Source organism: Panthera leo, chromosome E2 (assembly GCF_018350215.1).
Source record: "Panthera leo isolate Ple1 chromosome E2, P.leo_Ple1_pat1.1, whole genome shotgun sequence".
Classification (NCBI taxonomy): domain Eukaryota; kingdom Metazoa; phylum Chordata; class Mammalia; order Carnivora; family Felidae; genus Panthera; species Panthera leo.
Window position 1 is genome coordinate 25,675,871 of NC_056693.1, and position 15,472 is coordinate 25,691,342.

At 37.6% G+C, this 15,472-nt stretch overlaps 1 protein-coding gene across 7 annotated transcripts in view; it reads left to right on the forward strand.

Moving 5' to 3' along the window:
* The window catches only part of PHKB (phosphorylase kinase regulatory subunit beta), a 259,181-nt gene that overhangs the window by 134,463 nt on the left and 109,246 nt on the right, over nt 1-15,472 (forward strand). The window lies entirely within an intron of this gene.

Sequence of the window (15,472 nt, forward strand, 5' to 3'; positions counted from 1 at the left end):
CTGGATAAAGGATTCTTGACTGCATATTTTTCCTATTCAGCACATTGAAAATTTCCTGCCACTCCTTTCTGGCCTGACAAGTTTCAGTGGATAGGTCTGCTACTACCCTTATGTGTCTACCCTTATAGGTTAAGGCCCATTTGTCCATAGCTGCTTTCAGAATTCTCTCTTTATCTTTGTATTTTGCTAGTTTCACTATGATATGTTGTACACATTGATTCAAGTTATGTCTGAAGGGAGTGTTCTATGCCTCCTGAGTTTCAATGTCTGTTTCCTTCCCCAGATTGGGGAAGTTCTCAGCTATGCTTTGTTAAGTACATGTTTGGCCCCTTTCTCTCTTCTTCTTCTTCTTCTTCTGGAACTTCTATTATATGGATATTGTTCCGTTTCATTGAATCACTTAGTTCTCTAATTCTCCCCTCCTGGTGCAGAATTTTTTTACCTCTCTTTTTCACAGCTTCCTCTTTTTCCATAATTTTATCTTCTATTTCACTTAATCTCCCCTCTGCCTCTTCAATCCTCGCTGTCACTGCCTCTAGTTTATTTTGCACCTCATTTACAGCATTTTAAAATTCATCATGACTATTTTTTAGTTCCTTGATTTCTGCAGCAGTATATTTTCTGCTGTCTTCTATGCTTTTGTTCAAGTCCAGCGATTAATTTTATGACTATTTTTCTAAATTCTTGTTCAGCTATATTGTTTATATCTGGTTTGATCATTTCTTCAGCTGTCCGTCTTCCTGGAATTTCTTTTGGGGAGAATTCTTCTGTTTTGTCATTTTGGCTAGTTTTCTGTTCCTTATGTGTTTGTTCATGAAAGCTTGTTCATGTGCTGCACCTGTGAGCACTACTATATTAAACAGGGGTCACACACTATCCAGGACTTGGCCCTTCAGGAGTTGTTTTTTGGAGAGTGTTGCTTGCTGTCTGTTTTTGTGACTTTGGTTACTTTATCTCTTTAATCGTAGTGATGTTTTGGACCCCCCATGAGATGTGCTTTGGTTTGTTCATTGAAGTTGCCCTGGAAAGGAGAACAGGCAATCAAAAAACAAACAGAAAAGAAAAACACGCAAACAAACAAACAAACAAAAAAAAAACGCAAGAAACCAGAAACACCAGGTGTAAGTAAACAACAGGGTAGAAGTGGTGTTGGTGGAACAACCCTTATCCCATATAAGGAATGAAATGACAGGTGAATGGAAAAAGAAAGGAAAAGAAAAGAAAAATTGACCAGAGAGAGAAACTATACAGCTTAATCCAGAGACAGAGAGTGAGAAAGTAAAATAAAGAAGGAGGTGGGAATAAAGAAAAGAAAACTGACCAGACAGAGAAACTGTACAGCCTAATCCTGAGATGGGAAAATAGGGGCACCTGGGTGGCTCAATTGGTTTAGCATTCAACTTTGGCTTGGGTCATGATGTCATGGTTCATGGGTTCAAGCCCTGCATCGGGCTCTGTGCTCACAGCTCAGAGTCTGGAGTCCGTTTTGGATTCTGTGTGTCTCTCTCTCTGCCCCTCCCCTGCTTGTGCTCTGTCTCTCTCTCTTTTTCTCTCTGTCTCTCTCAAATAAGTAAATAAATGTGAAACAATAAAAATTTTACGAAAAGAAAGAAAAATAAAGAAGGGGGTGTAGAACATGCTCACTGTTCTTCAGGCAAAAAGGAGGTGGTTGTCTCACTCTGCTGCCTCCCATACCTTCCTGGTGTTCAGCTGGGATTAAAATCCTGATATCTTTAAGGTTCACACTCTGTCTGCTCTGGTTTTGGGAAAGTGCTGTTCTGTGCTGCCCGATATATGGTCTCTGACTGGCGAGCACAGGCAGTCTTTGTCCTTTGAACGGATATATACCTTCTTCCCACAGCACTCCAGGGAAGGGGTTGCTTTCTCCAACTATGAACTGCACCTCTGAACTAGTTACCAAGACTGAGTCGGCCTCCCCTCCTCCCCAGGTGCGTTGACAGGGCAGCCCACCCCAGTCCACAGAAAGTCCCACAGTTAGAGATTTGATCTTTCTCTGTCCCAGTCCGTGGTTTTTCTCTTGTCCAGATATAGTCCTATGCTTCCCCAGCCTCTCTTTCTCTTACCTTTGTCTCTCCACAGAAGGGGATCCCTCCCCTCTGTTCCTCTGCTGCCAGTTTTATCTCTCCCAGTTTGCAATCATGCACCTATGGCCTGTCAGGTTATCCTGGTGGGTCCTTAGATGCGTTTCTGTCACTTTGCTGCACAGACTCTTGGAGTTCAAAGTCCTTTGGCTTCAACACTGCTGTGTTTGGGAGACAAGGAAACTTCAGATGCCCCTACTTCTCTGCCCTGTTGGCCCCCTGTTTGCCACATACTCTTTATCCATTCACCAGTTGATGGACATTTGGGGCTTTTCTATACTTTGGCTATTGTTTATAGCACTCCTATAAAAAATTGGAGTGAATGTGACCCTTCATCAGCATTTTTCTATCTTTGGATAAATACCTAGTAGTGCAATTGCTGAGTCGTAGGGTAGTTCTGTTTTTAATTTTTTGAGGAACCTCCATACTGTTTTCCAGCATGGCTGCACCAGCTTGCATTCCCACTAGCAGTGCAAAAGAGATCCTCTTTCTCCTTATCTTCACCAACATCTGTTGTTGCCTGAGTTGTTAATGTTAGCCATTCTGACAGGTGTGAGGTGATATCTCATTGTGGTTTTGATTTGTATTTTCCTGATGAGTGATGTTGAGCATTTTTTCATGTGTCGGTTGGCCATCTGAATGTCTTCTTTGGAAAAGTTTCTATTCATGTCTTTTGCCCATTTCTTTATTGGGTTATTTGTTTTCTGGGGTGTTGAGTGTGATAAGTTTTTTATAGATTTTGGATACTAAACCTTATCTGATATCATTTGCAAATATTTTCTCCCTTTCCATCAGTTGACTGTTTCCTTCACTGTGCAGAAGGCTTTTATTTTGATGAGGTCCCAATAGTTCATTTTTGCTTTTGTTTACTTTGCCTCTGGAGACGTGATGAGTAAGAAGTTGCTACAGCCAAGGTCATAGACATTTTTGTCTGTTTTCTCATCTAGGAGTTTGATGGCTTCCTGTCTTCTGTTTAGGTCTTTCATCCATTTTGAGTTTATTTTTGTGTATGGTGTAAGAAAGTGGTCCAGGTTCGTTCTTCTGCATGTCGCTGTCCAGTTTTCCCAGCACCACTTGCTGAAGAGACGGTCTTTATTCCATAGGCTATTCTTTCCTCCTTTGTCAAAGACCAAATTTGCGATACGTTTGTGGGTCCATTTCTGGGTTCTCCATTCTGTTCCATTGATCATTAGAATAATTTCATTGATCAGTGTCTGTTTTTGTGCCTGTAGTGTACTATCTCGATGGTTACACCTTTGTAATATGTCTTGAAGTCTGTGAGTGTGATGCTTCTAGCTTCGGTGTTTTTTCAAGATTGCTTTGGCTATTTGGGTCTTCTGTGGTTACATACAAATTTTAGGATTGTCTGTTTTAGCTCTGTGAAGAATGCTGGTGTTATTTTGATAGGGATTGCATTCAATATGTTGATTGCTTTGGGTAGTATCGACATTTTGACAATATTTGTTCTTCGTATCCAGGAGCATCGAATATTTTTCTTTTTCTTTTTCTTTTTTTCTTTTTTTCTTTTTTTTTTGTTTTTGTGCGTCTCTTCAGTTTGTTTCCTAAGCTTTCTATAGTTTTCAGTGTACAGATTTTTCACCTCTTTGGTTAGATTTATTCCTAAGTATTTTATAGTTTTCGGTGCAATTTTAAATAGGATTAATTCCTTGATTTCTCTTTCTGCTGCTTCATTATTGGTGTGTAGGAATGAAACCCATTTCTGTGCATTGATTTTATACCTGTGCCTTTGCTAAATGCATGGATCAGTTTTTTGGTGGAATCTTTTGGGTTTTCCATATAGAGTACCATGTCATGTATGAAGCGAAATTTTGACTTCCTCTTCACCAATTTGAATGCCTTTTATTCCATTCTGTTGCCGGATTGCTGAGGCTAAGACTTCCAATACTATGTTGAATAATAGTGGTGAGAGTGGACATCCCTGTTGTGTTTCTGAGCTCTCGGGTTTTCCTCTTTGAGGATGATATTGGTCTCGAGGCATGATCCTTCTATCCCTACTTTCTTGAGGGTTTTTATCAAGGAAGGATGCTGTATTTTGTCAAATGTATTCTCTGCATCTATTGAGAGGATCATGTGCTTCTTGTCCTTTCTTTTATTGATGTGATGTATCACATTGATTGTTTTGCAGATATTGAACCAAGCCTGTGTCCCAGGTGTAAATCCCACATGGTCGTGGTGAATAATTCTTTTAATGGATTGTTGGATCCGGTTGGCTAATATCTTGTTTAGGATTTTTGCATCTGTGTTCATCACAAAATTGGTGTGTAGTTCCCCTTTTTAGTGGGGTCTGTGTTTTGGAATCAAGGTAACGCTGGCTTCATCGAAAGAGTTTGGAAGTTTTCTTCCATTTCTTCTTTTCAAAAGAACAGGTGTTAACTCTTCTTCAAATGTTTGGTAGAATTCCCCTGGAAAGCCATCTGGCCCTGGACTCTTGTTTTTTGGGGAGATTTTTGATTACTAATTCTATTTCTTTACTGGTTATGGGCCTCTTCAAATTTTCTGTTTCTTCCTGTTTCAATTTTGATAATTTATATGTTTCTAGGAATTTGTCCATTTCTTTTATATTGCCCATTTTATTGGCATGTAATTGCTCATAATATTCTCTTATTATTGTTTGTATTTCTGCTATGTTGATTGTGGTCTCTCTTCTTTCATTCTTGATTTTATTTATTTGGTTGCTTTCCTTTCCTTTTTTTTTTTTTTTTTTTTTTTTAATCAAACTAGCTAGGGGTTTATCAATTTTGTTAATTCTTTCAAAGAACCAGCTTCTGGTTTCATGGATCTGTTCTACTGGGTTTTTTTTGTTTGTTTGTTTGTTTCAATACATTGATTTCTGCTCTAATCTTAATATTTCCGTCTTTTACTGGTTTGGGGTTTTATTTGCTGTTCTTTTTCCAGCTCTTTAAGGTATAAGGTTAGGTTGTATATCTGAGACCTTTTTTCTTCTTTAGGAACGCCTGGATTGTTACATTCTTCCCTCTTATGACTACCTTTGCTAAATCCCAGAGGTTTTGGGCTATATGTTATCATCTTCATTGGCTTCCATGTACTTTTTAATTTCCTCTTTAACTTCTTGGTTAACCCATTCATTCTTCAGTAGGATGTTCTTTAGTCTCCAAATATTTGTTATCTTTCCAAATTTTTTCTTGTGGTTGATTTCAAATTTCATAGTGTTGTGGTCTGAAAATATGTACGGTACAATCTTGATCTTTTTGTACTAGTTGAGGGCTGATTTGTGTCCAAAATGTGATCTATTCTGGAGAACATTCCATGTGCACTGAAGAAGAATGTGTGTTCTGCTGCTTTAGGATGAAATGTTCTGTGTATATCTGTTAAGTGCATCCGGCCCAGTGTGTCATTCAAAGCCGTTGTCTTCTTGGTGATTTTCTGTTTATATGATATATCCATTGCTGTAAGTGGGGTGTTGAAATCTCCTACAATTTTGGTATTATTATCAATGAGTTTCTTTATGTTGGTGATTCATTGATTTATATATTTGGGTGGCACCATGGTTGGAGCATAAATGTTTACCTTCTACATTTGGAGCATAAGTGTTTACAATAGTTACATCTTCTTGGTGGACATACCCCTTAATTATGATATGATGCCCTTCTTCATCTCTTGTTCCAGTCTTTATTTTAAAATCTTGATTGTCTGATATAACTGTGGCTTCTCCAGATTTCTTTTGGTGACCATTTGCATGATAGATGGTTCTCCATTTCCTTCTTTCCATCTGAAAGTGTCTTTAGGTCTTAAATGGGTCTCTTGTAAACAGCCTATAGATGGATCTTGTTTTCTTATCCTTCTGTTACCCTATAGTTTTGATTGGAATGTTTAGAGTGAGCATTGACATTTAGAGTGAGTATTGAAACATATGAATTTATTGCCATTATGTTGCCTGTAGAATTGAAGTTTCTTTTGATGTTCTCTGGTCCTGTGTAGTCTTTGCTGCTTTTGGTCTTTTTGGGTTTTTTTGTTTGTTGTTGTTGTTGTTGTTGTTGTTGTTGTTGTTGTTTGGTATTGTGTCCCCTCGGAGAGCCCCCTTAAAGTTTCTTGCAGGGCTGGTTTAGTGGTCATGAACTCCTTTAATTTTTTTTTTTTTTTTTTTTTTTTGTCTGGGAAACTTTTTTCTCTCCTTCTATTTTGAATGACAGCCTTGCTGGATAAAGATTTCTTGGCTACATATTTTTCTTATTCATCACATTGAATATATCCTGCCACTCCTTTCTGGCCTTCCAAGTGTCTGTGGATAGGTCTGCTATGAACCTGATCTGTCTTCCCTTGTAGGTTAAGGACTTTTTTCTTTTGCTGCTTTCATGATTCTTTCTTTGCCTGAGTATTTTGTGAATTTGACTATGAGATGTCTATTGGATGGTCAGTTTTTGTTGAATCTAATGGGAGTCCTCAGTGCTTTCTGAATTGTGATCTGTGTCTTTCCCCAGCTTAGGAAAGTTTTCCACTATGATTTGCTCACATAACCCTTCTACCCCTTTTTCCTCTCTCTTCATCTTCTGGGAACTCTATGATTCTAATGTTCTTCGTTTTTAATGAGTCACTGAGTTCGCTAATTTAAAAAAAAATTTTTTTTAACATTTATTTGTTATTGAGAGACAGAGATAGACAGAACGTGAGTAGGGGAGGGGCAGAGAGAGAGGGAGATGCAGAATCCAAAGCAGCTCCAGGCTCTGAGCTGTCAGCACAGAGCCTGACGCGGGGCTCAAAGTCACAAATGGTGAGATCATGACCTGAGCTGAAGTTGGTCGCTGAAGTGACTGAGCCACTCAGGTGCTCCGAGTTCTCTAATTCTTATATCGTGCTCATTTGTCTTAGGCTTTCTCTTTTTTTCTGCTTCATTATTGTCGTAAGTTTGTCCTCTATATTGCTGATTCGCTGCTCTGCTTAATCCATAGTTGCCGCTGTGACAACTATTCTTGATTGCAGTTTAGGTATAGCATTTTTAATTTCATCTGTTTACTTCTTTTATCTCTACAGAAAGGGATTCTAATCTATTTTCAACCCAGCCAGTGTTCTTATTATCGTGATTGTAAATTCTGGTTCAGACATCTTGGTTGTATCTGTTTTGATTAAGACCATGACTGTCATTTCTTCCTGGTCTTTCTTTTAGGGTGAATTCCTTTGTTTCATCATTCTGAAGGAAGAAAAGGTATTAAAAAACTAAAAAAAAAAAAAAAAAAGATACAAATTAACAAATTAAAAACAGCACAAAAATATCAGATAAAGAATGCTAGAGGGGCGCCTTGGTGGCTCAGTCGGTTAAGCGTCTGACTTCAGCTCAGGTCATGATCTCATGGTCCATGAGTTCAAGCCCTGCATTAGGCTCTATGCTGACAGCTCGGAGCCTGGAGCCTCCTTCAGATTCTGTGTCTCCCTCTCTCTCTGACCCTCCCCAATTCATGCTCTGTCTATGTCTTAAAAATAAACGTTAAAAAAAATTAAAAAAAAAAAAAAGAATGCTAGATCCTAGGTGTGTTTTGGTCAGGTTGTTGAAAAAGACCTGATAGATTAGAGAAAAAAGGGGAAGATAGAAAAGAAAAGGAAAGAAAATAAAAGGAAAAGGAAAAAAGACAAAAAAGGAAAACGTTTGAAAATTTGAAAAAATGGATAAAATAAATTAGAATAAAATGAAATCATGTCAGTAAAATAGAATTTAAATTTCCAAAAAAGTGAAAAATATAGTAGGAAAAATCTAAAGAAAAATATTTTTAACAAAAATAGAAATTAAAAATAGTTTTTTTTTTCTTTCTGTATTCAAGAATAAGAAAAGAAAGGAAAACAAATTGAATAGATGGGCCATTGAACTGAATTAAATATGATTGTAATTATATCTGGTTTCCCATAGAAGTCAAATTGTGAAACACTTTATAGTCCATAAACTAAGCATGCAGTGAGACTTGCGGTGTTGTTCTTCAAGAGTGTGGTTGGTCCACTTGGGTGGAGCTTAGTGTAATGGCTCCATTCACCACTAGATGGTACTGCTTAGCTTACTGGGGTGGATTACAGTCCTATGTCTAGGCGTGTATGCACATGTGCTGGAGGGGTGAAAATGGCATCACCCAACTACCCAGTCTCTAGTCTCAGAACTCTGTGCTCTCCTGCACCAGCATTTAAGCACCCGTACTTTGTCTCCAGCTTCTGTCCACTCCCTGCTTCTACACTGTCCATGACCAAGTCGTCAGGTTGCCAGGCTGCACCTTCCTCCTGTGTTTTATTTCAGATGGGGCTGTGTTTCCCAACCCCTCACTTCTGTGTGACTGGGGCTTTGACCCATTTTGGCTCCCTGGAGGAGGGTTTTGCTGATCAATGCCCAGGTACAGGCCTGTCCCCAGAAACATTTGCAAGACCGTGTCCTTGCAAAGGCCCAGTGACTGCAGCTGGGCACCAGCCCGCTCCATAAAATGTTTGTGCCATCGTGTAGCAGCAGTGTTTCAGGGATTATCACAAATCACAACACACATCTGGCAAGAGGCTTCACCCTTAACGTCCTTGTTCCAATACCAGCAAATGTGGCCTTTTTCTGGGTTCCACTAGTACCTTTGCCTGTGTGTGGGGGGGTGCTGCACTGCCTCTACCAAATGTCCTCCTAGCAGGGGAGCCGCCTCTCCCTGTGTGGCCTGAGGACCCCGAGGACCTCGCAGTCTGCTCCCGAGGATTCACCCTTTCCACCAGAGCACCACAAGGTTGAGCTGTGGAGTTTTAGACTCTGCACTCCCCCTGTTTCCACAGTCTTAATGGAATTTAAACCCTCTCCTTTTCCTTTCTCCTTTTTTTGTTCAGTCCCTTGCAATGTTTCCACTATGACTTTTTCTTTTTCTCTCCAGCTGCTTTTTGGGTGGGAGTACTTTTCCTGTACTCTACTCCCCATCTCCATCTTGTCTCTGAAATAAGAATGTTCCTTGCCCTCTGTGGCTTTTCTCTCCCCCAGTTTACCTCTCCATGCTGTGTACCTGCTGAATTCTGTGGTTCAAGTTGTGCAGATTGTTGTGCTAATCCTGAAAGCAGTCTTCTAGGTATCCAAAATGGTTTAGTGTTGATCTGGCTGCATTTCAGCGATGAGAGACGCCAAGAAAAATTTTTCATTCTGTCCCGCCATTTTGGCCCCTCTCCTCATTTTTGCTTTAATTACTCTTGTTTCCTGAGACACGTCTCAGTATAATGTTACTGTGGCTGAGGTCAGAGAGGCTTTTGTCTGTTTTCTCTTCTATGATTTTTTGGTTTCCAGTGTGACATTTAGGTCTTTCATCCATTTTGAATTTATTTTTGTGCATGGTGTAAGAAAGTGGTGCACATTCATTTTTCTGCACATCACTGTCCAGTTTTCCCAACACCATTTACTAAGGAGACAATCTTTTTTCCACTGGATACTCTTTCCTGCTTTGTTGAACATTATTTGGCCATCCATTTGTGGGTCCATTTATTGGTTTTATATTCCATTTCATTGATCTATGTCTGGTTTGTTTGTTTGTTGGTTGGGTTTTTTTTGTTGTTGTTGTTGTTTGTTTTTTTTTTGCCAGTGCCATACTGTCTTGATGATTACAGCTTTGTAATACAGCTTAATATCCAGAATTGTGATGCCTCCAGCTTTGGTTTTCTTTTTCAACATTACTTTGGCTGTCTGGGGTCTTCTCTGGTTCCACACAAATTTTAGGATTGTTTCTTCTAGTTTTGTGAAGAATGCTGGTGGAGTTTTGACAGGGCATGCATTGAATATGTAGGCTAGTATAGACATCTTAACAATATTTTTCTACCAATACATGAGCACAGAATGTTTTCCCATTTTTTTGTCTCTTCCTCAATTTCTGTCATAAGCTTTTTGTAGTTTTCAGCGTATAGATCTTATACTGCTCTGGTTACATTTGTTCCTAGGTATCTTATGTTTTTTGTTGCAATTGTAAATTGGATCAATTCCTTGATTTCTGTTTTTGTGCTTCATTATTGGTGTATAGAAATGCAACTGATTTCTGTTCATTGATTTATATCCTGTGACTTTGATGAATTCACGTATCAGTGCTAGCAGATTTTTAGTGGTGTCTTTCAGTTATTCCAAGTAGAGTATCATGTCATCTGCAAAAAGTGAAAGTTTGACTTCTTTGCCAGTTTGGATGCCTTTTATTTCTTTTTGTTGTCTGATTACTCAGAGTAGGACTTCCAATACTATGTTGGACAACAGTGGTGAGAGTGGTCATCACTTCGTGTTACTGACTAGGGGGAGAGCTCTCAGTTTTCCCCCATTGAGGATGATATTAACTGTGGGCCTTTCATATCTGGCCTTTATAATGTTATGTTCTTTTTTCCCCTACTTTCTTGAGGGTTGTAATCAAAAAGGATGCTGTATTTTGTCAAATGCTTTTTCTGCATCCAATGAAAGGACCTTATAGTTCTTATCCTTTCTTTTGCTAATGTGGTGTATCATGTTGATTGATTTGTGAATATTGAAACAGCCCTGCAGCCCAGGAATAAATCCCACTTGATAATGGTGAGTCATCTCTTAATGTACTCTCAAATTCAATTTACTAGTATCTTGTTGAGAATTTTTGCATCCAGGTTCATCAGGGATATTGGTCTGTAATTCCCCTTTTTAGTGGGGTCTTTGTCAGATTTTGGAATCAAGGTAATGCTGGCTTCTTAGAATGAGTTGGGAAGCTTTCCTCCCATTTCTACTTTTCGAACACTTTGAGAGGAGTAGGTAGTAACTCTTCTTTAAATGTCTGGTAGAATTCCCCTGGGAAGCCATCTGGCCCAGGACTTTTATTTGTTGGGAGATTTTTGATAACTGATTCAATTTCTTTGCTGGTCATGTTCAGTATTTTTTTTTTTTTTAATTTCACTTGAGACTTTCTCTTTCACCCATGTAGATTGTGTTGATGGACAGGTATTGTTTTGTTTACAATTGTTGGGAGATTTCCTATTGCCTTGTGTTATTGATTCTAATTTGATGCCATTGTAGTCAGAGAACACATTGTGATTTTAGTAGCATTATATTTTTGAGGTTTTATTTATGGCAAAGATATTGTCTATCTTGGTATATGTTAGTGGGCACTTGAAAAAAACAAGGTATACTCAACTCTCGTTATGTAGATTTTTATTAGTCAGCTTGGGCTATCATTAAATACCATAGACTGGATAGCTTAAATAATATAAATTTATTTTGTATAGTTCTAGAGACTAGAAAGTCCAAAGGCAAGACCAAAGTGCCAGCTAATTTGATTCTGTGTTGAAGACTCTCTTTCTGGTTTGCTGATGGTTATCTCTGGTATCTCTTCTTGTAGGGATACCAATGCCATCATTAGGGTGACCCTTCATGATCTAATCTAAATGTGATTACCTTCTAAAGGCTCCATATTCAAATATATAACATTGGAGGTTAAGGCTTTAATGTATGTGTATTGGGGGGGAACATAATTCAGCCCATAGCAAGAATGTTATAAAAATATTGACTGGATTCTGCTGTATAATGGTCCTTCTGTATCCTCGCTGATTTTATATCTAGTTGTTTTACTCATTGTTGAAAAAGAAGTGTTAAAGTCGCCACCTATAATTGTGATTTTGTCTATTTATCCTTTTAGTTCTATCAGTTTTGCTTCACATGTTGTGCAGCTCTTTTATTTGCTGCATGTACATTGAATATTGCTATATTTTCTTGGTGAATTGATTTTTTTCATCATTATATTATATCCCTCTTTGTAGTAATTTTCTTTGCTCTGATATCTACTTTGTCTGATATAGTCATTCTTTCTTGTTGTAAAGTAATGTTTGCATGAGATTTCTTTTTTATCCTTTTACTTTCAATCTGCCTATATTGTTATATTTGAAGTGAGTGTCCAATAGACAATATATAATTGGGTCATGTTTTTAAATAAACACTGCCAATCTTTCTTTTAATTGACATATTTAAACCTTTTACATTTAATGTAATTACTGATATGTTTGGAGTTAATTCTGGCATTCTATTTTATTTGTTTTGTGTTTCTCTTGTTTTCATTTCTCTTTTCTTACCTTCGTGTGAGTTCTTGAACATTTTTTAGAATTCCATTTTGACTTATATCTATTAGATTTGAATGGATATTTTTATATAGCTTTTAGGTGCTTGTTGTAGGTATTACACATATACAGATACAGATACATTTACATTTACAACAATGCAACTTATTGATATCATCGTTTTACCAGTTGGAGGGAAATACAGAAATCTTACCTCCCTTTATGTGATATTACCCTCTCCCATTTATAATATAAATATCCTAAGCATTTCCTCCCCATACATTTAGAACCACAATTTTACAACTTTTGCTGTAACCATCACATAGAAGAAAAGCCTATTGTATTTACACATATTTTTGCTTACCATCTTCCCTTTTCCTTTTTGATTGTTCCAAGATAGTTGATTTCTTTCCCTCTCTCTTTCTGTCATTTCCTTTCTGTTTTGAGAACTTATTTTAATCACAGTTTTAGAGTAGATCTGCTGGTGACAGATCTCTTATTTTTCTTTTATCTGAGAATGTCTTGCCTAGATAGATAGATAGATAGACAGACAGACAGACAAAATAATATATTTACTGGTATAAGATTCTGGGTTGACAGTCCTTTTCTTTCCGTGCTTAAAAACTTTTGTGCCGCATCCTTTTAGCCTTCATGGTTTCTGAAAAACAAGTCACTGCTATTCAGTTGTTTTCCTCCTATAGTTAAGGTGTTTTCCCAGGCTTCTTTCAAGACTTTTTTTTTTTTTAAAGATTTTTTTTTTTGTTTTTAAGTAATCTCCACACCCAACATGTAGCTCAGACTCACTAACCTGAGATCAAGAATGGCAAGCTCCACAGACTGAGCCAGCCACGTGCCCCCTTTCAAGATTTTTAATTTGTATTAGTTTTCAAAACTATGGTGTGTCCTAGCATAGATATTTTTATTTTATTCTGTTTGAGTTAGCTGCTCGAATCTGTAGCTTTTGTCATTTGCTAATTAGGAAGTTTTCTGCCATAATTTCAAGTACTTTTTTTAGCCCTGCCCTTTTTCTCCTCTCCTTCAGGGAGTCCAGTGACTTGAATGTTAGATTTTTTTGTTACAGTCCCATAGATCCCTGAGGCTCTTTTCATTGTTTTTTAGAGTCTTTTGTTAAGACTGGATAATTTCTATTGTTTTATCTTTTAATCTAGTTGTTTTTTCTTCTGTCTTCTCCATTCTGCCATCAATCCTGTCCATTAAGCCTTTTGCTCTGATTATTGTATTTTTCAGTTCTAAGAGGTTTGCTGAGACTTCCTGTTTCTTAGCTGAGGCTTTCTATCTTGTCATTTGTTTTACTCATATTCATAATTGCTCAATGAAGCATTTTTATCATGGCTGTTTTAAAATTTTGTCCCATAATTCTAACATCTCTTCCATTAGCATTTATTATCTTTTTCATTCAGTTTGAGATCTTTCTGTTTTTAGATATGATGAGTGATTTTTTTTTTTATTAAAGCATGGACATCTGGGTATTATATTATAAAACTCTGAATCTTTTTTTAACCTTTTACTTTAGCTGTATTTTATTGACACCATTCTGGTAGGGGAAGGGGACAGGAGCATCACTCTATTATTGCCAGTTTAGAATGTATTGCCAGGTTTTTTGTTGACACCCAAGATAGAGAGTCTTCATTCCTTCTGGATCTGGGTGGGATGTATCGCTCCCCAGTTGGCTTCCACTGATACCTTCCTGGTTGGAAAGGATAGGAATGCTTCATTACTTATTCCCAACAGGCCTCCATTTATATGATAGGGAAAGGGTATAGCCTTAGAGCTGGGCATTAGTGAAAGACCTAACTCTCCATTGGACCTCCTATGATGACATTCCAGCAGGACAGGGAGGTTCATTTCATTACTGATGGGTAGGAGTGGAAATCTAGGCTCTCCATGTGATCCTCACAGTATGAGGAGGGGAAACTTCTTACCACCCACTGGGAATAAAAAGTCTTGGCTTCTTTCTTGGACATCTCTGATATCACCACAGCTGAGAGGGTTGGTGATTGGGTATGGTTCCTCATTATAGACTCTGGAGTGTAGATGTCTAGGTTTCCCATTCAGCCTTTATAGGACTGGGTGGAGATAAGGACCACGGTTTTTTTCTGAATGGTTATTGTCTAAAGTTTTCTGTTTTATTGGGCTTCCCTGTTCCTCGTGTTTTGGCTAGAGAGAGCAGGCTTTTGTTGGGGCTTTTTTAAATGTACCTACTGACATTTCCTAGTTGTTGACTTCGTTAAGTCTGTTATATATGAGGCAAAAAGGAAACTCAAGGTGTTTACCACAGTGTTGTTCCTAAAATCCTGAGGTTCTTAGCCAGTCTGCCTTTTTCCCCCATTTTCTGAACCTTTTTATGTTTGCTTACATAATGTCCAAGGTTTTTAGTTATATTTAGTGAAAGGAATAGGGAAAGTTATGTCTGCTCCACCTTTCCATCCATATATTTCAAAATAAGTTTCCCACTTCTTTCTATTCTTTCAAAATAGATTTCCCTATCTGGTAATAAAAGTAGTAATCTTACTTGAGAACATTTCATGTAAACAACTCATAGAAAATATGGATGGCAATGACATGATTAGCTTAAAACAGTGCTTCTCAAATTTAAAGTATATTCAAGAATGTAGAGGGCTTTTTAACACTGTTGGGTCCCACTCCCAGAGAGGAGTGAGAACTGGCATTTCTAACAAGTTCCCAGGGAATGCTGCTGCTCTGGGGACCACACTGCACTGCTCTGGGGATTACTGCACTGTAATCACTGCTTTAAAGAAATATTTAAATGATGACAGGTCATGACTTTTAAATGATATTAATGGCATACGCAGTTGCTTTAAGTAAAAAAAAAAAAAGAAAGAAATTATAATAAGTAAAATAAGCCAGGTATTTGATCTAAAATACTTAAAGGTTGGTATTTATAAGATGACAGTGTCACATATTTAATGAAATTGGGGTCTTCCCACTTTTTAGCACTATTGTATATGACATTTGAGAGGCCAAAAGGGCACAGATTTTACACAAAAAGAAGAGTATAGCAAAGAAATGAGAGGTGTGGTGATCATTTGTTCTTTGAGCATAAAATAATGCCAATTTTATTGGACCCTAAGCAAAGAGCATTTGAATGGTTGTATTAAACTCCTATTAAACTCTGGTAAGTGTATGACGTGCAAGATCTTTTTTAAAGCTCAGAGTTGATGTCAGAAAAGTTCTGTTAAATTGATCTGAACTAATGATGCCCAATCTGGTTATTACTGAGTACATGTCATCATAATACACCTTCCTCTAAAGTTCATCTTTCTTTTTTTCTTGAGTTAGTGAATATAAATGATACTGGGATTAAAACTACT